General features: G+C 37.9%; 1 long non-coding RNA gene across 1 annotated transcript; it reads left to right on the top strand.

Annotated features, from left to right (window-relative positions):
* Positions 1–4,536: 4,536 nt before the first annotated feature.
* LOC128142244 (uncharacterized) lies at positions 4,537–12,781 on the top strand. Its single transcript, XR_008235325.1, has 3 exons — positions 4,537–4,731; positions 9,692–9,872; positions 12,170–12,781. It is a non-coding gene; the product is annotated as an uncharacterized LOC128142244 (long non-coding RNA).
* Positions 12,782–26,082: the final 13,301 nt, after the last annotated feature.

Raw genomic sequence — 26,082 nt, 5'->3', positions numbered from 1 at the left:
TACCAGACAAACGGAATAGTAAAATAGAGGACAGAGTTATTTAGTAAGATAGAAATTGGAAACGAAAGGGTAAAACTAGAACAGTCTGCAGACTCTGTTCTGGTTTAAGCAAATGGTCACCTGTCTAGCTGTTTAGCTGCTGTTAGCTAGAATTTCTAATGCATGTCTCAGCTGTTGGACCCCGAGAGTCAGTACTCATAGCAATAGTCTTGCTAGGCTAATCAGTGTTAGCTTTGATGAAGTATTTAAAGTTAAAATTGCTGTGAGTTTTCCATCATGTCTTCCTTTCTTTTGCCTCATCCTTACTAGCGTTGTGGCTGGAGGCATGAAAGTTGTGGTGTTTGTGGCTCTTCGTAGAGATGGGCACCTTTGTGCTTAAAGACTGTTGCTTTTTGTTTTTATCCATGTTCGTTCTGCTGGCTGACTGGTCCATATTTGATAGGCATCATTATTTTAACTTAACATTCTTACAACATACTCATATGCTTAGTGTAATGTGTATTGTTAATCATGTTTTCTGAGGGTATCTTTAGCTTTTTAGAGAGACCACGTGATATATTATCATCACTGCTGATAAACTTTGTAACTAAATGATCTGATTATGTATGGATTGTGCTTGTAAATAAATACTCTTTCTCATCATTGCTCTTCAATCTACTTCTTTTGGAGTTTTGCTCATCTTTAAATTATTGTTCAGAAAACTTAATCAGTAAAACTTTAACTTAAGAGTAATCAATATTGCCCTTGCTTCTAGAAGGATAAGTAAACACATTTTTTCCATCAAATTAGGTTAAGACAAGAAATAGTACTGCTAACTAATTTTTAATATTAGTTTGACAGGTGTGTACTTTATCCCAATAAGACAAAGGCAGTGTTTTCAGCAATGTTTTTCTTGATGGTGGTTCTATGACCCTAACTCTCTGACCTCCCTGTAGGTCAAGGACATCTTCTTTTTCACAGCCCTTTGCTGTGGGATAACTAAGCCGTCTGCTGACAGGATGAGGCACTTTGAGGTCACTGGAACACTGGGAATGTTCTGGTTATCAGGGAAGCTAGGTCTTCTGCAACCTGTCCCTTATCTGTTCTGAATATATCAAGGGAGTATTTCAAGGAAATATCAAGAAAAGTTAAGGTGACTTCTAGAGCTTTATGAAGATTGGTATGCTGTATCTCTAGCCTTTATAGCAGAAAATAAAAATATAATATTACACAGGGCTTGCCATGTTCAAAACTTGAATCAGCTGTGATATAAGATGGATTCTTTAACAAGGAAACTAGTGATATTTTCTTTGCTTAAAATACACATCTGTCTATTTTGACTTTTTCCTCTGATTTTTTTCAATTACTTTGTAACTTGAAAAATGAGTTGCCACATCTGATCCAATGCTTCTAATATTATTAATTACAAAATAAATGTAGTCGTTGCTATCCTCAGATATGTGATTAGGCATGAGTGTCTGGTCTTGTATTCTTCATTTGATTTCAGCCTGTATGATTGCTTTGAGTTCAAAAGCCTTATCAAAATTTTACAATGAGTTTTTTCCACTTCGAATACAGTGATTAAATGACTTGTCTTGATAAACACACTAGCTGGATCAGGAACTGCTAAGCTGGTGGTTCAGTTAAAAGTCAGGTTATGCCAAATATTAACTAAGAGCAGTAAAATCTCAGGAAAGTGAAATGAATCTATGTACTTAACATTCCTTGGTTCTAACAAACTGATTGAAGCTGTATGTTAATGTGAAATTGCATACTACAGTATCAGGGAGTAGTACTGGTTTATTTGTTGCTCTTTCTTAAGCAACACAAATTTTCAGGTGAAGTTCCTTATTGTTGTGGTTAACAATACCTGTCTTCTTGCTTACATGTAAATTAAGAAACAAGACCTTTATTTACACAGCTTGAATTGCTGTTACGCATAGTATTACTTTTAAATTTCTCCTAAGAATACCAGGCATCCCAATAAAACCAAACCTCTGCTGCAGTTCCCAAAGATTGTTAATCGTTAATTATTTTTCTTTTTGTGAAAAGGGGGATGTTTTTCCTAAGTCACCTGCTTTAAATGAAAAGGTGAATACTGGTTTTCTGTCAATTTACTGATACACTACAAATCTACTATTGCAGAATTTTCCTTAATAGTTTAGCCCATTTATAATATGCTGTTAACTTGAATTATGTGGTCTGCTTCAGTCATTCCTTCACACGCTGTAGAATCAAGTTATTTTAGCTGTCAGGTTAATCTTTGCACATATAGGACTTTCAGATCATTGGAGACTGAAGCACTGTGTTTATTGGTAACTCTGTGATGTTTCCTGTCTTTTAAGCTACTTTAAGTTGGAGAATAGTTTGAGGTGTTCTACTTTTAAATAGTATTGTAGTTAAGTTGGAATTTGAAAGATTAAACATGAGATTGCATTTGCACACAGAGCTTGACAAATATCGTCAACTATGATACTCTCTTGCATTTCAGTGGAGCCTAAGGCAGCTGACTTTTTGTGGCCTTGTGGAAGGGCGGTGAGTTTTGGTCTGTTGTTGGTGCTTGAGTTTATTTTATACAATGACTGGAAGCCTGTATTTGCAGCATTTCCTTAAGTGTACCGTCACTGGTCCCATTGTACAGCTTAATTTTTATTTAACTATTTTCACAGTATGTATTTGTTTTAGAAATGCCATGGCTGATGCTTATTATTCTAGTACAAGTTACATTTTAACTCTTCATGTTGAAAGAAGATTACAGACTGCACATGAAATTGATTTTTTTTAATTTTTTTTTTTTTAAATTGAATTGATTCTTTAGAAGAATTTCTTGATGTTTCTACAAGATTTCTGTTGAGCTACTATGGTCTCCACTTCTGCTTGAAATACAACAGTTCTGCAAAACTGACTTGAGAATTTGCTGTTGGTCACTCAAAGAATAGAAGTAGTGGGTGTCTGTAAGAAGTGCTTTCAGTAACTTGGCTCAGACTTGCAGGTAAACAATGTAGGAGAGGTTGAGGAAAATAGCTGACTTGCAAGTTAAGTCAGTCTCCAAACACCTTGAGAGTTTTCTTCAGTTACCTATCCTGGTTTCTTTGGATTATAAAAAAAAAACAATTGAAACAGATGATAGCTGTTGTGGAAAGCTGAACAAAGATATATTTCAGTGCTTTCAACAGGTGAAATAAGTCTTAAGGACTGTAGCATCCTTGCTTTTCAAAACGCTTTCAGGGAACACCATCTGGTTTATGAAGTGAGTATGGTAGGATTCCTATGAAGAGCCACACATTTGCTTATTTTGTATTTTTGTAAACACATTATTTTTCATATGTAAATGTGGTGAAATGAGGTGGGCAGCATTTGTTGGTTTGGGGTTTTTTTGGCTCATTTGTTTTGGGGAGATGCCTGGCTTTAATGATATTTTATTTTGGGCTCTAGTAAAGTTCACTTTAAAATCCTGATAAAATCAAATTAATGTAGAAACTCCAGCCTTAATGATGTTTTTGTGTGGGAGCTCCACTTTTGGGCTTGGCTTGCATCTCTCATGCAAACTTTTCTGCAGAGCTGTACGCTTGACCTAATGAAGTAACTAATGTTCATGTGTTAGTAGATGGCCAGCCATCAAAGGAGGATTGAACCACATCCTTGGTTAGAGGTTTTCTCAAATGTTCCGAATACTAATATTCCTGAAAAAATGTTTTATACTACCAAGTTCTTCAGGGGGGGGTTTGCCTTAGGTGCTTTAGGTGCTACCGACTACTTGGAAATATTTTTGTTTATTCTTGCATTCTTTTGGTTTGTCTTTGCCTCTCCAAGGTCAGGATGTGTTCTGGACTAATCTGTACTGTCCACATACCAGCAGGTGGAGCATTGGTAATGTAAGACAGACTTCTAACTCCCTCCAGCATTTAGGAAAAGTGATTGCCATGTAAGTCCTGCTCAGTTGATTTCCGTGGAGGTGGAGTCTGCTGACTGTTTGGCATAGAAGTCTGTGGGAACAGCTCCACGTTAACATGCAGTGTTAACAAAAAATGCCAAAGGATGGCTTTCAGATTTGCAGTTGGGGTGAACTTTGATGCACAGAGTGAAAGGCAACTTGGTGTTCCTCTGCTGTTTTGTTTTTTTGTTTTTATTTTCAAATGTCAGTTTCCTGTTGCAAGGCATGGAAGTATTGAAGCTACATCTAAATGGTTGTAAAGTTGATACTACCTTTAAGGGAGCATGATTTTGCCAAATTCATTTTTGTTGTTGTTGTTTACTGTGTCTGTGAGATACACAGCTTGCTCATGTTACTGTTCCCTACTCAAAACGTTGATATCGGAGGTCGTAAGAATTGCTATCTTTTTTCTTGCGGGGGGCGGGTGGGGTGGGTAGGGAAAGGTTCCTGTTGTGGTTAAACAATTCACCTGTATGGATTTAGCACTCTATTGCCACCAAAAGAGGCAGTCCTGCCCTACACAGTACATTTTTCCTGTTGGTGCTAAGGATTGTACTGCCATCCATTAATTGAGATCAGCAACCTTAATATAGCAGAAAACTGATCTTTTTTCTTCCCCCCCCCCCCCCCCAGGATTAGTTGGCAGCTAATATAGTGGTAACTTGCATCATGAAATCATAAAATTCCTGTGACAGTGGAGGAAGCGGGAATCCCTCAGCAGGAAGGCAGAGAGAGCAGGACTACTCTTCTGCCACAGTGCTCTTACCAAGTTCAATTTAAACCATCCTGAAAGTGCACCACTAGTCAGGCTCTGTGGCGTGAGTATTCTCTCATGTTTTTGGAATGGTCATTGTGCAACAGCCTCTCTCATTAAGATAATTATAAAGCAGTACTAAATTGCACTAAATGATGTTGTTATTACGCAGTTGTTTTCTATTTGAGGTGTGACAAAGATCTCGGCTGCATGTAATTGTTGCATTCATGCATTACCTGTGTTTTGCAGGCATGCATAAAATTTAAGTGATTAGGTTCTGTGACTTAAAATGCAGCTAATAAAAATTGCTTCGGGATTAACTTTGGAATAACTGTGCATTATCTCCAGAATGCCTATCACTATAGGCTGGATAATGGCATTCTTTGCTGCTGATACTGCTGAACATGCAAATCAACTATTTTGGATGAAACAAAATTGCAGGGTCTGCTTCTGGACTCGGCTAATGCATTTGGTTAAGGGTATTTAGACCATAGGGAGGACTAGAGCTTACTCTGAAGTGAGATCCCCTGGAATACATGTAGCTTGAATATTGTCTTCAGCACAAACTATTTTGTTTTGCAGATCTCCTCGTCTTGCAGCACGCTACCCACTAATGTGGGTGTAGGTTTTTGGGTTTTTTTAGATGAATACATTGGTTAGTTAACCAAAAGGTGTGAAAAACACCAGTCAGTGCAAGGAAGAGAGTTCATTTTAGCTACTGGTCTTATTGATTAAATTGAGTACCTCTTGTTCTTATTTTGAAACTCAGTGACAGCATGAGATAATTCAAGGTTCGCTGGACCAAAAGTACCCCAAAAGCAGGATTTTAATGTCAGATAATGACGTAGGTTTCCCCTTCACTAAGTTGTTTTCTCTATTGCATTGAATTGTTGCTTAATCTGTGTGGTCCTAGGAGTGACTTGTAGGAACCAGTCCGACTCCTAAATTACTGCCAAACTGTTTGTTTACTGTAATTGCTTTAATTCTGATTATCACTAATGCTCTGCATTTGTAGTGTGACAAAAGAACCGTTTGGGTCATACTGTCCATCTTCTGTATTTGGTTTATTAGGATTTGAAAAGCTATATTGAATACTGGGAGGAAACAAAATTGAGACTTGCTAGAGAAAAATAGAGACTTAAAATCTGAAGGCTATCCTTAAATGTAAAGCATCCTTGTGTATTGCTCAAGAGTGACATTTTAAAAATTTCATGTTCAAAGTTATGCCCTGTTGGAAACATTCTACTGCCTTTTTCAAATTTGAGGGAGCTTCTACAAGCAAGCTAAGTGAAAATAATGTTTCATATTGGCTGTTCTTAAAGATACTGGCATAAAATTACAATATTGAAGGGGTTTTTTTCTGGAAGAACATTATTAGTGAATCTACGAAGGTGACCATGGGATAGTGTTTGGCAGCATATTTAAATTCAGCAAGCTTGGGTATGCAATTTCTATTTTCTCTGTAGTTCATTTTTTAAAATATTTGGCACCAGCTGATTAAAATAGTTTTAACATTAAATATTTGTGATTTCAGAACTGTTGGAGCTGCTAGCACTGTAGTCTATTGATAACACCTGTCTATTTATAGGAAAGTCTGTACTAATGTCATCTATGGATCATTATTTTTCCAAAGACTTATTGACTTCATCATGTCTGAGGATACTTTTATAAACAAGGCTATAGTTGCTGGAAGCATATCACAGGAATTCATGAGATCATGGAGTTGTAAGTATAATGGTCAGAGGAGATTTCTGGAGGTCTCTGGTCCAAGCACTTGTTCAAAGCAGGGCTCTAACTAGCACTTGGTGGGGTCAGCCATGGCTTTGTCCTACGAAGCCATGAAAATCCCCAAGAACAGACAATCCACAGCCTCCCTGGGAAGTCTGTTCCTGGGCTTCACCACCCTCCTAGTGGCAAAGTTTGTCGTGATGTGCAACCCGCATTTTCCATGCTGCCTTTTGTGGCCACTGCTCTTTCTTATCCTGTCTGCTAGTGCTAAGAGAGTTTGGGCTGACTGTCTTTATAGCTCCTGCCTTGGTAGCTGTAAACAGCTCCTAGAGGGTCCTAGCCTTCTCTTTGCCGGAGAAAACAGGCCCATCTCCCTCAACCTCTCCCTCTCTCTGGAGGCCCTTGACCACCTTGGTAGCCCAGGGCTGGACCCTCCTTGGTTCCTCAGGAACCTCCTTGAAGTGAGGGTTCTCACCTGGTATCTGCAGAGTGGCCTTGCCAGTGTCCGGCAGAGAAGGGATAACATCCCTTAGCTGCAGTCCTCTGCAGTTTGCCTTCTCTGCAGTGAGATGTTGGCTCCCGTGTCAGCTGGCTTCTGCCCCAGCCCCTGGGCCCTTTCCAGCAGGGCTGTTACTCAGCCAGCTCTCCCCAGCCTGTGCTGATGCACGGGGTTCTTCTGCCCTGGGCGCAGAGCTTTGCGCTTTTCCTTCTTGAACCCGATGAGGTTTCTTTTGGCCCCGTCCTCGGGTCTGTCGTGGTCTGTCTGTTGGTAGAAGCGCTGCCATTCACTGTGTCAGCCCCCTCTTCTTCCTTGCCCCCCTCTACTTTACTATCACCTGCCAGTTTGCTGAGGGTGCAGTCTGTGTCATCTTCCTGGCTGCTGCTGAGTGTGTTTGGAGCCCCGTGTTGGCCGCCGGGGCCCTCCCTTGCCAGCTTGCAGCTGGCCGTTCAGCCATTGCTTGCAGCCCAGTGAACCACAGATCCGGCCAGTTTTCCAGCTCAGCTTCCCTTCTGTTTGTTGAGCTTGGGCTTCCTCAGCTCCCAGGTGAGACTGTGGTGGGAGACTGTCTCAAAAGCTGTCCTAAAGTCAAAGTATGCTACATGGGCCATTGAACTTTCATCAGAGCCCCCCAGCTCTTTGCATGAGGTTGGTTGTGTATGTTCTGCCTTGGATAAATCTTTTTTAACTCTTCATGATTATCTTTTTGTCCACATCTTCAAAAATGAATTCCAAATGGATGTGTTCCATGTGCCTTCCAGAAGTTGGTGGGACTCTCTACCTCCCCTTTTGACTTTCTCAGCCATGAGTATGGTGGGTTTTGTGCTTGTCAGGAACCTTCTGTGAATGCCATGATACTTTTTTAGATTACATTGGTAAGTCTGTATAGAACCCAGCAAAAGAAGACTAATGCATTTGGTAGTTGGTAAGCGAAATTTTTAACAGTTAGTATGAAAATGAAAGATTATTTTCATGATGTAGAAAAAAAATGCCTGCTAAAAGTCACTTCTGTGTTCTCCAAAAAAAAATTGACTACCTTCTCTTTTTACTGTATTCAAATAGCTAAATTTTAAATGTTACATTGCTCCAAGTAGGGAAACATGACTCAAATTTGTCAGATATGCTCCTAGCATATTTGCAGACTAGAAAAGTATTTTATTTCCTGTTGTGTTATAAATTATTGAAGGAGGTGGCTTGATTCTAGAGGAGAGGGTGTTTTAGAGACTGAGAGTAGTAATTTTCTAAGTATATTTGTCAGATACTATGTAAGATTGGTTTGAGAATATGGATTAATATTTTCAAAATGAACTGTTTTGCCAGTGCATTATGCCTGTTTCCAATTACTGTCACTAAATCCTGAAAATTATTTTCTGAAAAGAACTTGGTGAAATCTACATTTTAAATAGAGATAATAATTCTGAGAGTAGTTGAAAGGTGTTTTGTATTATTTTTTTTATGTTGTGTGGTTTTTTTGTTTTGTTTTTGAGATTGTTGATCCTGAAGTGGATGCCATGATTGCATGCTGTTCTTGTGTGGACTGTTTCCTTTGTGGAAGCAGGCTGTATATGTGTACTTAAAAGAATGAGTCTCTTGGGTATTATTGCAAAACCAATAATTAACTTTTTTTTAAACTTGTGCATAAGGACAAAGATGCTTTGTAAAACCAAGTGCCATGCACTTATCTGTTATTCGTGACTTGCGTGCTTGCTGGGTCGAGCTTATTTTATTTGAAGTAATTAAAATTGTATGTACTCTGGGAGCAAGGTTAGGATTGGTACTGGTGTACAGATCACTTCTCAGTCTGATATCCTTGAGGATTTTATTGCAATGGAGGAGTTGAGCTCACTTTATACAGCGGGGGAAATATGTTTTTGAGACACTGTACTTTAATCAAAGTCTGCAGGCTGCAGTAACAACCTCCAGACTCTGCTTACCAAAATTAAGTGTATTATGAGAATGCCAGGATTTGTCATATTTGCAACTATACTCCTTTGCAAGGATTGGAATGTGTTCACACAGGATTACCCTTAAAATGGGAACATTTGCCTTGTATTGCCTGTAGATCTCTTGGTGCCCTGGCCCCTACCAGCTTCTCCAGCAATCTAGTAACGTGGTGTAGACTTAATTGTTGGACTGCTGATGTTAGCAGACTATCCAAGTGTGTCCTTGTTCAGCAAAGGTAAGTAAAGGGACTTTGCAGTATGAATGTCTCCTTGCAATTCTCAACTTGTTTCCATCACAGTGTTACAGAGCACTATTGTTGGCAGCTGATATCACCAGAGAATTATAATTGCAAATGTGAGTGAAAACTCATTAAGTGAAGGAGCGTGCTAAATGTGTCTTTGATTCGAGTCTGCTACACCAGACTCAATTGATATCCACTCAAAAAAAACAACCAAACAAAAAAAAAACTAAACCAAAAACCAACCCAGTCTAACAAATGACATATTTATGTAGCTTTTTTGTTCTCGATCTTTCTAGGAAGGTTTTTCCATTCATGCTTGGCCATATTTGAGTCAGCAGGCATGGAGGGCTTCAACATTTTAGGAAACTTGTTAGGGGAAGTAGTAAAGACTGAATTATTTGTGGTTTAGGTTATTTTTTTTTTTTTTAATGGGTAGAGCTCTCTGATACTACTGCAAAAAACATGTATTAAATGTATTCTTTGTTTCTATTTCTTGTCAAGTGTTAGGGTTGGTTTTTGCCCTCCTGCTTCTGTCTTCCATTCTCTTAAAGAGAGAGTGATCAGATCAGTTATTGTATATTCAGTAGTGTGAACTTTCTTTGTATTTTTCAGGTTGGAGGATCTTCTGAATCTTATACTTAAAGATGCCTTTAAAAAGAAAGAGCTCATTTTCTACAGACAGCTTTGTCATCTTGGACCAGAGATATTGGTTACCTTGAAAGAAGAGGCAGACTATGGGCCCAAATTAGGGATTGGAAGACTTCAGGATAACATGGAGGCATGTCATGTAGAGGTAGCTGTGAAATATTTACAGTGATTTGTTTTAATAGTTTGTAATTGAGTATTTCCAAGAATCTACCCCAGAATAAAGAATCTACTTTCAGTGTAGCTCTTTACCAGGAATGAGGCAAAAATGCCCTTCCTGTAAGAGGGACCAAAAGAGAAAGGTAAATAGCTGAAACTATGAAATTAGAGCTATAGTGTGGACAGCAATACTGAGTTATGTGTTAAACCCATTGAGTTTGTATAATCAAAATTTCTTGATAAATCTAAAGAAGGAATACTTTTATGGGAACATAAGGAAAGGGATTGATTGCTGCCATCATTCTTAGCTATAGCAGACTAAACTTATGATTTTGTTCCAACTTTGTTCAGACTCAGATGTGGGGCAATTTTGAATCAGAATCTGAACTTTATTTTGGCTCACACCATCTTCCTTTTTCTGTAGTTTGTCCTCCTTAGATCTCCTTTTGTCAGATAAGAATATTATTTTGCAACACAGGCTTCTAGGTGTTTGTTTTTCTGAAATAATTATATATGGCATATGCATCCAGCCCTCACTTAAATTCAATCTCAGCTACGTTAGTAACATTCTACTTTCATGCTCTCCCATACATTTTTAAAATATCAAGATGCTTTTTTTGCTTCTTTCTTTACAATTGTTAATGTTAGATTCAATCTCTTGCATCGTTTTAGAATTCACTCCCCAATTTAAAAAAATCCATCCACTTTTTGTACCAAAATTGCTAGTTGTACTGCACATGTATTAGTGATCAAAAGAAGCGGAGCGTGTGCTTTCCTGAAAATACATAGGAAATGCAGTGTTAAAACTACTTATGTATGCTTCCTACTTCATCATAATTCATCATGCATTGTTAACTTCTAGTGCTACAGTGAACTCTCTGTGGGTGTTAGAAGCTTGCTACAACATACAATCAATATTCAAGGCAGTAACACATGTGAATCACTGCCTGACATAAGTGCTATTGGAGATGATGTGATTTGGATTATGTACGAGCTGCAAGCTACGGTTCTTAAAACGTAATGCTGATTCAGACACACTGTTTGAACCAGGGCAAATAGCTTAATTTATTCTTTGTGATCCCTGAAAAAGTGGAATAAAAATGCTTGTGAACTATAAGGCTAGTTAAAAATGTATAAAAATGGTGAAAATTTAATCACTTAATATTTCAGAGTTGGATAAATTTCTTTTGAGCATTTATTTTAGAAATAAACTGTCTAGTGAAAAGAAGTTGTTCTCCCCTCCCTGGCCCTCCTCTCCCCACCAAAGCAAGAAGGAAAATTTAAAAAAAAAAAAAAAGCACTTCAATATAAAATCTGTTCTGGCTACTTTACTATAGTAATCAGAGGAATGGATTTGTATTTAAATAGTTTGGTATAATTACATTACTATAAGGTAAAAAGGGAGAGAATCTATTAAAAACAAATGTCTGGATTTATATTAATTTTTTTGCCTAGATTTATACTTAGGAGGAGTTTGTGAGGGTGGGGAAAAGAGCATATTGAGAGCATATCAATTCATGTAGCATTAGTCTTTAAACAGACTATACTATAGTATACTATTGAATTTTAAAACCCAGATTTAACTAATAGAAAATTGGTGAATGCTGGCTGTTGACTTCCATTGTGAAGTTCTTCCTACTATTTTTTAAATTTGTGTGCAGTTCAAAAATCCCTTTTATATTAAGGATTTAATGTTTAATTCTCAATTCTCTTTTGGTCAATATGAATGACTTTAAAAAAACAATCATAGCAATAGTGAGCATCGTCTCCCTCTGTCAGTTCTAGTCACTTTTTTGCTTGCATCAGGCATCTGTGGCTAAACTGCTTTGACTGAGAGACAAGACCTTGACTCCAAAACACACATACAAGCGTGCATGCATAGACAGACCTCTTTGACTCCATTTACATTTAACTATTTCTGTGTGACAACGGAGACTTCAAATTCAATGAGGTATTGTGGTCATGCTAGTTGTAGCATGAGGACGTCTTAAAATGTGAGGAGAAGAGAATGAAGTTCTCTTTGGCTGCTTGCCTCTTCACCCTCCTCCTTTCTCCTTCCTCCCCTCCTTCCTCCTGTCTCGTTGAACTCTTTGCTCAAGGTGCTCATGTAAGGTGCAGTAAACTTTGGTGTGATTGGTAAAATAATGCTTGAGGCTTGGGAAATTGCAGTAAATCTCTGTGGCCTGCATGCCTTTGATTTGGAAATTGTGAATGAATGCAAACTTCAGGTATCATAATGGTGTCCCTTTTTTAGTATTAAACTTCTTTTTTTTTTTTATTCTGCAGTATTGACACCTGAAGAACAGTTCCTAGGCAGGTGATCGTACATTGCTGTTGGAAAATGACAAATAGGTAAATTTCCTGTGTTACGAGGACTTTATGTAGTCTTAAAGACTTGCATTGTTCTGTACATGTGGAGTTAGGAGGGGATTTCGCACTGCAAAGAATGGTATCTTTATTGCTGTTCTTAAGAAGAACCATTAAAGGCATTAACAGAAGCCAGCAGTCAATATTCTTCAGTTTTTGACGTTAGAATAAATCCTGTTTGTTTTCAGTGCTTTTAAGCTTTACAAAAATGAGAGGGCAGTGGCTTTAGTGAAAGCTGGAGTATGCTGTCTACTCATATTTGTTTAAAAAAAAAAACAGAAAGTGTTGGGGAGAATAGCTGAAGATGCTTCTTAATAAATACACAGCTTCAATTTTGATTGAACTCTTATAAAAGTTGCATCTTTCAAGCATGTAGTTGTACAAAGTGGTCTGGAATGCCTCTACCTTTTTTAACATCACATTTGGAAACGAAAATTTCAACTCCTTTTATACAAATATAATCACTTTGTAAGATGCTGTGTAAGTATTTGTAATTGACAGCTGAGTTTGATAAAGCAGCAAGAGACTTAATTGTCATGTATATGGACTGTTTTGTGATGATTTACATGTAAAAACAAAAGGAGGTTGTGGGGAGTTTGTTCTCTTTGGGCAGGTGACATTGTAGTAACCTTCATTATTCCTTAAGAAGTAAGTGTTAAGGGAAAGAAGTGTAAGAAATGGTTCACTGCACCTTAATGCTCAGCAGCCTAATTAGTCAAATACCATGTGCCTACCTCTGCATGAAATAGTCTATTTCTTTCCACTGTAAAATAGGAATTTTCAGTTTTAGAACAGCCTGAAGAGGCCTTTGTTGCAAATGACCACTGGCTTTTTAACTATTTATTCTCAAAAATAATGAAGGTCAGCATGGTATCCATAGTGACTGCATGCAGCTTCCTCGTTAATCTTGGCATACTGCTGTAATAACTAAATTGACTTACTTCTAAGTTTTCATGTTTCCAGAGGAAACCTTTATTTGAAAATTGGATGTGATTGGGTTTCTGTAACAGAAATCTTGATTGTTGTTGTTTTTCTTCACTTTTAAACTCTGTCATAAGTTCTTTTTTTATGAGTTGCTGTGGAGGCCTAAACAGAACCCCCCAGAACAAGCAACCTTAAATTGCTGAAGTCTACATATAATCTGGAAGTAGAAAACTTTTTACTTGCAAATTTCTTTTCTTGCTGAAGGGATAAAGACTGGTAAATGGGAATATATCGGTCTGCTTTCAGCTCTGTTAGTAAAAGGAAGACATTCCACTATAAACTACAAAATTAAAGCATATAAGTATTATGTGAATATGATCAAACCAGAATTCTATGGTTTTTAAAAAAAAAAACCCTGCTGATAGCAGTTTCAGACCCTTCGCATCCGTTGCAAAGATGGTGGAAACCTTTGCGACAGGAGAACCGCAGGAGTCCTTTTAATGTTGACTTCTGGATTACTTCTGTGCACAACAGTGTGGAATCAGAGTGCTAGGACAATATGCAACAACTAACTCAGTGAAATGCACTTAATAAATTACTTTGGTTTAAATTAAATTATTTCCTCTTTAAGTGTTATACATTGTAAATATTAATTTTTAATATTATAAAGGCTTTTTTAACTTAGAGGAAATTGTTGCAGAACAGAATGCAGTCTTGTGGGAGTTTTGATAGTAACATGTTGAAGATGGGAAATAAAATGGTTCCATCCTGAGGCTGTTACTGTTTTCCCTCCCACCCTCTCCCTCTCCTTCAATGCTTACCCGAAGATAAGTGGTTTTGGGTTTGGTTGGGGTTTTTTGTGTTTTGTTTTGTTTTTTTAATTAGTTGGTTGTAATAGAGCATTAAACTGATGAGGTAGGATTCTGACACTGAATGTAAATGTCTTCAGAATTCTGTCAAGTTTCTGTTTCTGATATTTTCTTTATTATGAACATGGCTTGTTTTGCTACTGTCTTTAATTTTGCATATAGCTTTATTTAAAAATATAAACAATTATAAAAGGATAGCTATCTGCAAAATTCATAGGATGTTCAAAGTGGAAGTTGTCGTGGTTTAACCCCAGCCGCCAGCACCACACAGCCACTCAGTCATTCCCCCCCATGCAGTGGGATGGGGGAGAGAATCGGGGAAGAAAAAAAAAAAGGTAGAACTCATGGGTAGAGATAAGAACAGTTTAGTAGAACAGAAAGGAAGAAACCAATAATGATGATGATAACAATAATAAAATGACAAGAATAATAATAAAAAGATTGGAATGTACAAAACAAGTGATGCACAATGCCATTGCTCACCACCTGCCGACTGCTGCCTAGTTCCTGAGCAGCGATCCCTCCCAGGCCAACTCCCCCCAGTTTATATACTAGACATGACGTCACATGGTATGGAATACCTTTTTGGCCAGTTTGGGTCAGCTGCCCTGGCTGTGTCCTCTCCCAACTTCTTGTGCCCCTCCAGCCTTCTTGCTGGTTGGGCATGAGAAGCTGAAAAAATCCTTGACTTAGTATAAACACTACTTAGCAACAACTGAAAACATTAGTGTGTTATCAACATTTTTCTCATACTGAACCCAAACCATAATACTCTACCAGCTACTAGAAAGAAAGTTAACTCTTTCCCAGCCAAAACCAGGACAGAAGTCCATGTGTTTTTGACAGCTCCAGGAATAAGGGTATAGGGAAGTAAAATCAAGGGATCTCTAAAAAAATAATCATCTATTTTATTTATATATATATATAAAATGTATAAATAAGTATTTATAAATATAAAATAAAATTTATTTACTTTTATTTATATGTATTTGAACATAAAGGGGTCTTAAAATGTATATTAAAATTTCAGAATTTGTGTTCTAATATGTTGCATTTAAAACTTTGTTAATTTAATGTAAGTTGAGAATGTAGAACTGTATTTTTGTTAACAGATGTGAAAATAGGTTTTCTTCAGAATTAGCTGAACAGTAGTTGGTTGGAATGTTATAGAAGCATGTCTTAAATATTTTTCTTTTTTATTTCCCTTCCTCTAAAGGTGACCGGCTGCTTTGTACTGTTAGACAGTTGCAGTGATGTATAGTAGTCTGTTGCTGTAAACATCCCCGACTGGAAGCTGTACCAGTTCTAGCTTTCAGTCAGATGTTTGCTGCACCTGGCTATTCTTGGACAACATCAGAAGGAAAACTTGTCGTAAATACATATGTGCATATGTATATCTCTAACACTGTTTCTATAGACACAGTTGAATTGCCTTCAAATGAATTAACCTGATTGTTATTAGTAGAGTAGGTATAATTTCTTGAAGTCTAGTCTGAAATGGAGATACAAAGCTGTTGGATATATATCACTTGGAACACAGTTCTTTGCTGCTTTGTGGTCTGAGTTATGGAATGTTTTACTGGAATGTAATGGCAAGTGGTGGTTAATTTCTTGTGCAATTATCCATAAACCAGACTTGCTTTATGAATTGTCTGTTTTAGCAGCTTCTGCTACTTATGACTCTTAGGAAAAATTATTATAAATGCTGTCAATACTTAGCAGGCATTTTATCTCATGTGCCTTGCTTTTTATTGTTTTTTTCTGAAATTCCACGTTCTGAGTCTCCTATGAGTGGGTGGTGTTCTTATTGTTAGTAAGCTGGACATAACCCAAGGCCAAAATAAAGGTTAAAAAAATACAACAGAGGATGTATTTTTGTGCTAACAATGCTTATACACTTGTTTGTGGTATGGTCAGCTTGGTTTGTGCTACCCCCCACCATGGCACTACAAAGGGTTATTTTTCATGTAAATAACATCTTTGGAAAGTACTTCTGCAGAATTAACTCTTCACTGATTCAATTCCAAAACAACTTGAAGCAATCATGTCAACAGGAACAGCTATCTGCAAAGAGCTTCAGTGCTTTCCACTTTTCTCAGAGTGGGATCTGTGCATGCTGTTTCCTGGATCTTGTCTGGGATTTGTTTTCTCCTTTGTTTCTTGCTAGTCTATATCTAAAGGAATGGCCTATGCAAGTAATTTCTGCTGCTAAGACAGAAAATATTCTTGCATGGTGTTAGCTCTCCATTCTTCCCTCTCCCAAAATGTTATCTTCTTATTCCCTAACACTTAAAAGAAAAACTGTTTATTTGTTAGTATAGTAAACCTAGGTATAATTTGTTCAACTTGCTATAGTGATTCTGTAAGAGATTATTTCCAAAGATACAAATACTTAGAAAAGTGAAAGATTTTCTCTTTAATTTATCAGAATTAAAATTACTAGGATTTCTTGCTCCTCGGAAAGCTAGACTAATAAGCATTAGAAAGATAATGATTTTCAAGCAGTCGGTGAATGACCAAGTGTGAACCAAGGTCAGCCATTCTTCTTCTGTGATGGTCCCATGACCGTAACTATTTTGTTTCTGTTACCTGGGTGTTCTGTCTGGTGACATAGGAACACATGTGGTGATAGAAGGTACTGAACTAATTTATCGATCTAATTCATTGCTAGCACTTTTACAAAGATTTGTTTTTAAAGCAACTTGCACACTTAATACAATCTCAGTTAAAATCACATTTTTTAAATATTATCTGTTCAGCTTGATAATTCATGTAGGAGCATTTTTAAAAAGGACTTTGAAGCAGAATCTACAGATCTTGATTTCTTTAAAAAAAAAAAAGTGCTGGTAGCTGTTTTTCATCCTTTCTTTGCTGTAAATATTTAGCATTTCCTAGTTGTATATAGTATTTGGACTTAGAAGAAAGGAAGTGTTCTCTGTTAACAAACTTCTGTGAAATGATCAAAGTAAACATGTTATCTCATAATTAATCTAGTAGACATTTTGGTTAGTGCTGTCTTAGCCTTTCCACATGCAAGATAACAGCAGTGCTTTTTTTTTTTATAAGCTTAGTTCATGTGCAGTTTGTCAGTCTGGTCTTGTGGAATTTTACTTATGCATACATTTATATTGTACTAGTATCTAATACGTGTACTGAAACACAGCTGTCATATGTCTGCCCATGAAAACAAATTGAAGTGGCTTGTAACTGTAGGAAATAAATAAATTTAAAAAACCACACTGCATTTTTTTGTTTGAGGTTTTTTTTGCCAAGTGTTTGAAATAGAAGATTCTCCTTTTTCTATGCATGAAATACAAAAGTACTGAACATCTTAACATCTCTCAAACATGGCAGCTGTTTGCAACTGAAGGTGGGGTCTCTTAAAGTGTGTGTATATTTATGCTGTGATTCCAGGTGAGCTCACAGTACTGGGATTGCTGGGAAGGGATGATGGGAATTTGGCATGCTAGCTGTGCAGGTCTGCTGGCGGCGAGAAGGAGTTGAAGCAACTGTTGCAGAATTAGGCAGCTCAGGGCCACAAATATAACAATGAATTTTGGGAATGGAAGAGGCAGATTTGACATGTCAGCCTGGTGATCAACAAGCAAGTTAACCCACCTTGTTAACGTGAGACTATCGTTTATATTATAAAGAGTCATGGATCAGTTTCTGATGTTTTGCAGTGCACTGATTTTGAAGCAGAGGAAGATACCTGAATGAAAACCAGGTTGGTGGGCCACAGGCCAGCAGTGAAATTGTGGACGCACAGCTAGTAATTTTGGGTGGCTGTCATATGCTGTAAATGCAGGTGCAATGTACAGTTGCATCTCCTTTGGAGATGGAAGCTAGGGAGGAATACAAAGGTCCTCACTTGCTGAGCAGGTGGAGTGCCTGTGAAGACTAGTGTGTGGGGTCTGGATTAGTTGTCTGTGATTTTCCTCTGAGTGGTTTTTTTGTCTGCTTAAAAGCAATACATCAAAGTCCTCAGTGACTTTAGACTGGCCTCTGTGAAGCACTGTCTTCTCTTGCTGCGAACTCACAGCTGTGTTCGGCAGAAAGGCTTGAGCTCATGTTTTTCTTCATACAAAGAACAACTGTTATACATTTGGAGGGCTTCTCCCTGCTCCCTGCCATGTATGAAATAATCTGCATCTGTGATTCCTTCTCCCCAGTAAATCTGCAAAACACCTGTTCGGACAAGAGCTTTGAGAAGGCTGAGGCTTGGCCTCTTGGCTGATTGAGTTTATTGAAGCCTTCTCCTGGACTGCTGAGATCTTGTTTGTTTAAGACTGTAGATATTAAATTAAACATACCTGTAAAAAAATCTAAGATGTTGAAGCTAAAGTAATAGTGTTCTGCTCTCTTGCTGTTATAATGACTTGTATTTCTGAGTAGCTAAATCCATGTGGAGGAAAATAAGAATGAAAAAGATTGAAATAATGGGAGTACCTTGAAAAGTTCTGGAGGAGGAATGGGAATTAGTTTAAGAAAATACAACACAAATAGGAAGACATAAAAATGTATTAATAAAAGCTGTAAAACTTGGCACACTGAGAGAACTTGAAATGTTCAACACCACAAAGATTTATTTTTGCAATAACAGTTTGAGATAGACTTCTTTGAGGACAGTTACCCAGTTTGTACCATCCCATTAATCTTCCATATATATTTTGGTGTTAAGTTTCAGATTTGAAAATTATTTGAATTTGAGATTTTTAGAAGGTGTCTACTCGGAGCATCAAGGGTTTTGGCAGGTAAGTGCAACAATGCTGGTCTCCATGGGCTGTGAGAAACTTTTCTATTTTCCTTCTTGTACCTCTACAGCATCAGGGACTGTACATGTGTATTATTGTGTTCTGATATTTAGAAGATTAAATATTAAAAATGTGTTCCAACTTCATAATGATAGTAAGGCTTAATAAGTGTTGTATGTGCCTTACGAGTTGCACAAATTGTAGCTCACATAATACATCGAAATATGTGCGATTCGGTTTTGGATATCTTGAAAGCCAATGCTGTATTTATATTGTTAAGCTAATTTTTAGTTCCTGTAAACATCCTACACTCAGCTATAACAAGTGGTAGGGCTGGGGGGTGGATGTTTACTTCAACTGACTTGGAAAGGCAGCTTTCCCCAATGATCAAGTGACTTATTGGCAAGAACGGAATACTATTTTTCAGTAGTATTCAAATAAGCTTATTGTGTTGTAAATACTCTTAATTTCTGTGGAAGTAGTATGTATTTCTATAAATGTCTTAATACTTGAATTATGATTTATATTGGCTTTGTAAAGGCATACCTGTTTATTGTGAAGCAGTCTTTAACTGATGAAATCTGTATCTTTCTAATTGCAAATAAACTGTGATAATATATCTTTGCTTGAAAAGTAGCTTCTGATACCCTGATGATAGAGAAACAATCTAAAATCTGAGATTCATTGTTCCAATTCTCAGTTTCAGCAGTGATTTCTTACTTGTTTATCTACTTGCTCATTGTCATAGAAGGAATAGATCTATTGGGTAATGCTAAAAAACAAAACCAAAACAAAAAACACCACCACCAACAAAAAACCCCAGATCATTGAAGTAGTAAAACTACTAAGATTTAACTCCTTCTGTTGCCCTTTTTATCTAACAAATGAGAAACATCTCATTATGGAGCGGTTCATCATGAGTGCGCTCACACGGCATGTGCAGGACAAGCAGGGGATCAGGCCCAGCCAGCATGGGTTTACAAAAGGCAGGTCCTGCTTGATCAACCTGATCTCCTTCTATGACCAGGTGACCCGCCTAGTGGATGAGGGAAAGGCTGTTGATGTTGTCTACCTGGACTTCAGCAAGGCCTTTGACACTGTCTCTCATGGCATACTCCTTGAGAAACTGGCGGCTCGTGGCTTAGGCAGGTGTACTCTTCGCTGGGTAAAAAACTGGCTGGATGGCTGAGCCCAGAGGGTTGTGGTGAATGGAGTTAAATCCAGTTGGTGGCTGGTCACAAGTGGTGTTCCCCAGGGCTCGGTGTTGGAGCTAGTTCTGTTTAATATCTTTATTGATGATTTGGATGAGGGGATTGAGTGCACCCTCAGCAAGTTTGCAGACGACACCAAGTTGGGAGGCAGGGTCGATCTGCTTGAGGGTAGGGAGGCTCTACAGAGAGATCTGGACAGGCTGGATCAATGGGCTGAGGCCAATTGTATGAAGTTTAACACGGCCAAGTGCCGGGTCCTGCACTTCGGTCACGGCAACCCCATGCAGCACTACAGGCTTGGGGAAGAGTGGCTGGAAAGCTGCCCGGCAGAGAAAGACCTGGGGGTGCTGGTTGACAGCCGGCTGAATATGAGCCAGCAGTGTGCCCAGGTGGCCAAGAAGGCCAACGGCATCCTGGCCTGTATCAGGAACAGTGTGGCCAGCAGGAGCAGGGAGGTGGTTGTCCCCCTGTACTCGGCACTGGTGAGGCCGCACCTCGAGTCCTGTGTTCAGTTTTGGGCCCCTCACTACAGGAAAGACATGGAGGTGCTGGAGCGTGTCCAGAGAAGGGCAACCGAGCTGGTGAGGGGCCTGGAGCACAAGTCTTATGAGGAGCGGCTGAGGGAGCTGGGGCTGTTTAGTCTGGAGAAGAGGAGGCTGAGGGGAGACCTTATCGCTCTCTACAAATACCTGAAGGGGGTTGTAGTGAGGTGGGTGCTGGTCTCTTCTGTCAGGTGGCTGGAGATAGGACGAGAGGAAATGGCCTCAAGTTGCGGCAGGGGAGGTTTAAGTTGGATATTAGGAAAAATTTATTTACCGAAAGGGTTGTCAAGCATTGGAACAGGCTGCCCAGGGAAGTGGTGGAGTCACCATCCCTGGAGGCGTTCAAAAAACGTGTAGATGAGGCACTTCAGGACACAGTTTAGTAGGTGTGTTGGTGTTGGTTACGGTTGGACTTGAAGATCTTAAAGGTCTTTTCCAACCTAAACAATTCTATCATTCTATTCTATGATTGTATGATTTTGACAGGGAAAATCTGGGTAGGAGAGCAAGGAAGGAGATGAGCATGTTTTACTTTCCATGTAACTCTTCTTGCATCCCGTCTTATTTCCTGGAATCCCATATCTACTAGTGGCGGATGTGTTGTTAAATGAAGTATCGCTCCAGCATTTGGAGAATATTAAGTACCGAATTTAATTGTTCAAAAAGAACTCAAATATTTTTATTTAAATGGAAGAACGTAGGACATGGGGTTCATCATCATTGTGAAGCATAACCTGGTTTCTTGAGGATCATTTTTACAATTTTGTATCCCCATGAATATTTGAAAGGCTCAGACTGAGATGCAACATATTTCTTATAAGGCAAATATATTATCAAAATTATCAAGATAATTTTTTGACAGCAGGACAAGCATGGAGAATGTGGTGAGAGGCGAGAAGGATATGCCTGTGAAGCCGTAACATGTTGCAGCTTTGCTGTTGTGTGTTATGGAGTGATTAATGTTGACATGCTCTTGACCTATTTCGGTAATGATTTCTACCCTTGCTCATACAAAGGAACATGCAGTGTGTACGCATCTCAGTATTGCATCACTGAGAGGGCAGTGAAATGTAGTTGCTGTTCTTTCTTAATCCCCATCAGTTCCCTTGCTTGGTGTATTCTGTGGCACCACATGCTGATGTAGCCATGGGATAGTGCAGTGACAAAAAAAAAGGGTCTGATGTCAAGAAAGAATCCTCAAATCAACATTATAGCCAACCAAAAGGTGTAAAGATTAATCTTTTCAGTAAGTGCCTCTGTCTGGAAGTAATTGGTAGCGTGGATAGTGAGTAAACAATCTGAGCGGATGTGGATGTGTATTTGCTGTTTCAGCAGGTTTGTTTTAAATGCATTTGAGATCTAGAATTCATATTGCAGAAATATAAATATGACCAAAACTAGAGTCTTACAGGTTTTTTTTGTTAGAGAAAGAACAGTTGTGACTGCTTTTGATGGGACACTTAAAAATTAAGTAGGAGTAAAATGTTAGAAGTAAAAACAAAGAGCCTATTGAAGCTTGAAATTTAATTTCACATATTTTGAATATTTGGGGTTTGCAGTAGCGTGAGTTCTATAGTGGTTTCAGGTTTGGGGGGGGGTTACATTTTGTTTAGCTACTCCTTGGATAAATGGGCAGTAGAGTAGGTTATAATGATATTCTTGTCAAACAATTTCAAGTAGTTTGGCTCCTCCTAAGGAAGACAGCACACTTCCTGAGAAGTGTCAGGACCGGTATCATGAGATGAAATTTCTAAAGGTAAGCCAAACTATTGGGGTTTTTTTGTTGTTTCTTTTAGTAAGGATTTGATAGGAGATTGAGTATTGTGCCTGTGTGCATCCTTCCACGTGCTTGGCTCCACGTGCAGATGTTGTAAAAGTGTAAGCTGCTAACTTGTTTTACGTTCTGTGAAAATCTTAATTTGAGAATTAAATAGACTAATTCTTGTACTGTTTCTCCTCAGCTGTATTTATTGGGTAATGTTTGTCATTCTAGTTTGTGCTAAAGTAAAACAAAAAGTTAAACTTCCAACCTCAATGTCAACCATAAAATAACACTGCAGAATTTGAAGCTCTGTGTTAAATCATGTAGTTCACTTTTTTCTTCCATTGCGTTGGTGCTTTTTAAACAGATAAGTCATAATCCCATGGCGCCAGGGATGGCATAAAACAAAGTTGGATAAATAGCTGGGAAAAGGATACAGTGTGCATGATTTAAATGATTTTCTGGAAGTTTTACATAGATATTGTGGCAACAGTAAGTCACTTGACATTAGTCAAAAATTGGATTTCTCTTGAAAAACATATAGGCATAGTTAATGGGGTTTTTTAATGGCAATTTTGAAAATACGCATTTACTCTTCTGTTTAGTGCCTCTTGTTTTTGTCTTATGCTAAAAATCCAAATGCTTATTTGCATAAAAGTACATTGATACCCACGTTTCTTGTCTGTTGTGGTGTTCACTAAGATTGTTCTTCCCGAAATTCAGTGCGCTCCCTCTTAACCAGCTATGCCAGTTCTAACCAGCTTAGTTCACGGTTCATAGGGGTTCTGTGTGTGTGGTGACTAAGGGCATAGTTAAAACTACTTAAAACTTCCACATAATACTCTTGAATCAGTATTGAATCCCCATGATTCTGTAGTAGTTGAGTATGAGTAGTAAGAGTTTTAACTCTGATGCTGAAGTCTGAGCAGACAGTTCAGGAAAGCTCCAAGTTGTTTGGCTTTTTTTTCCCTCTGTTAAGGAACAGCAGAGCCCTAATATGTGTATCTTTGGAAGAGAGGAGGGCCTAACCCATGAAACAATGTATGGGCCCTGTAAGCAGAATGAAGGAAACGTAGTTTATGTCAGTCTGGATGATTTGTTGCCTGATAACATCACTTTCTCAGTAGAGAAATAATTTCCTGTAAACAATATGGCTTTATCTATCTTAAAAATCTGCCATTTTAATAAAGCGGAAAATTATTTTTCCAAACTTTACACAAGATTTATCTTTGACAGGAAAAAAGGGAGGTGGCAGGGATGAAAGATGCTTTGTGAACTAAACTTTGTTTACTTAAGGTTATTGAAAACATGCTGAAAACATACATTAAGTGCATAGCTTAATGCATTTTTTTATAAACACATTTCCCCAAATATTAATAAATTAGTTGAACTGACTATCTACTAACTAGTAGAAAATGTGATATATTGGTAATCTGTTTTGGAGATGTTTTACACTTAAAATCTAAGGAGTTTGTGAGCTAGCAAATCTCTCCTTAACCTGGATTCCAATTTAGTATTAATAGTCAACAGAAATGTTATAGCTGAGTGTGATTTTAGGAAATATGATCTCTTTTGTGCCCGCTACACGTGAAGTCTTGTCCATCCTATCAAGCTGTCTGCTGTAGCTGTTGTAGGTTGCTCCCTTCCTCCTACCTGCAACAGAGACATGACATATATCTGTTATTTCCACTTTTCACAGCTACTCTGCTTCTCCAGGCATCAGCACTTCTCGGTTGCATCACGTGCCAAGGGTTTTACTGGTCTAGCTCTGTCAGCTAGGAGACACAAACTTCATACAGTCACCTTCAGAGAGGTGTTAATGAAATCCTGCTTGCTATTAAAGAAAGAAACATCCCTTACCCCTCCTTGCATAAATTACAGTCTTCTAGAAAAGCTGGTGTTACCGGATAGAGGCAGGAAAACAAGAAGCAACCTAGATCTTATCAAAAGGAGGAATCTTCATGAGGAGGAGGGGGAAAAAAGGTAATTTAATAGTTTTCAGGTCAGAGGCACTAGTGTATGTGTGGTGTTGGTGCTAGAGGCCAAGGCCAAGAGAACATCTGTTGGCTTCTGCTTCAAGACATTGAATTAAGTGAAGTGAAAGCTGCATGTATGGCTGAGATACAAACTCTGAAAAATCGCTTCATAACTTTTCTTTGAAAAGCCAAAAAAGAAGGGGAAAAAACCTCATCCAAAAATTAACTGAAGTAACCTGTTCTCTTTCAGAGAACTGAGGTATTCTCCTTTGTATCTTAAATTTACTGCTGCTTCACATTTTTATTTGCTAAAGCTGATTAAAAAAATCAAAGAACACTGCCAAAAAAAAAAAACCCACCAAAAAAATCTGTCATTTTTAAATATGTAGAGACTTGTTTTCCAGAAAAGTTACTTCCAAATAAGAAACCTAGAGAAGGTGTTACATTTTAAAAGAAATCAAATCTGATTACAGCTAAAATCTTAGGAATATAAAGTTATAGTGTGTGACTATAGTAGATAAAGAACTTAAAGAATGTGCAGTACTGTACTTTTAGCTGATTATCGTTGGCTTATATTTTCTTTTAAGAAGCCAAGAAGATTTGCTTCTTGGAAACTCCCTACCTTTCCCATCTTGATAACTGAAAGACCAATCATTGAAAAGGTTGGATTTCAAAAGAGAACATAGTATACATTTTTATGCAAACTAATATAGATAGCGATGAGAATCATACTGCGCAGAATCAGCTAAAAGAGGTCAAGAAGCGGACAAGTGAGGAAGACTATGAAAGACCACCAGAGGGCTTCTGAAGACCACCAGAGACCTTTGCTGCGCCTGCGTGAAGAGACATATACATATGCTAATGATTTACTGGAAAGTTGATGATTATGTATAACATTTCCCAGAAACTTAATGAATATGTATAACAGGTGTGTATTTAACTGTATCGTTAGACAAGACAGGTGCACACGATAGGTGGAGCGATCCCCCGTGTGCCCAGCGCTGCAATAAAGGAGTGCCTGCTTCTTAACTTCTCATTGCTGTTAAGGAGTTTTATTCCGGATTTCGGCAACAAAGGGAAGGAGAAGTGTTAAAATTCAGAACTAAATTTTTTAGAAGATTGTATATACAATATCAGTTTCAATTCAGAGGACACTTGCACAGTTTGAGATTTTTCAGTCAACTGTTTAACTCTTTGAGTAGTTTTTAAATGACAGCTATATGCTAATAACAGAAGCAGCGCTTTGCATAAAAAAGTTCCATACAGGACTGTTTGCCACTGCACCTATGTAGTTAGACCGTATCATTTAGAAATTCTAATGGTTAATCCTTAAGATGCTAGATTTGCATTAGAGATGACAAAATTTTTATGCTCATTTTGGTGCGTGTTAATAAACTTCAACTTTTTAAAAATAAAATAGGTTGTTTATAATTCCAATCAAGGAGTGTTAAGAAGATGCTCAATTTTGGTTAATATACCTGCTCTGTATTTTCAATAATGTGAGAAATTCTTATTTTCTACAGGGGAGTTAAGCATAAGTGGGATTTATACTTAAAATATTAGTATATTATCCATGTAAACAAAGCTGCTGAAGCCAGTTTAAGCTCCACGGAGAGCAGGATTGGACTTCTGTGTTTGTCTTAACTTCTTGGGATGACATTAAAATGCAGAGGCATCTTTAATTTTGCTGAATTCTGCCACATAAACTTTCTTTTCCATTCTTAATGCCTAAATACCACAGTATGTGCAATATGTGCTGCTAGAGAATAAGTGGGTGGCAGTATGATAAGAACA

Source organism: Harpia harpyja, chromosome 5 (genome assembly GCF_026419915.1).
Source record: "Harpia harpyja isolate bHarHar1 chromosome 5, bHarHar1 primary haplotype, whole genome shotgun sequence".
Taxonomy (NCBI): domain Eukaryota; kingdom Metazoa; phylum Chordata; class Aves; order Accipitriformes; family Accipitridae; genus Harpia; species Harpia harpyja.
This window is presented reverse-complemented; position numbering and strand designations above follow the sequence as displayed.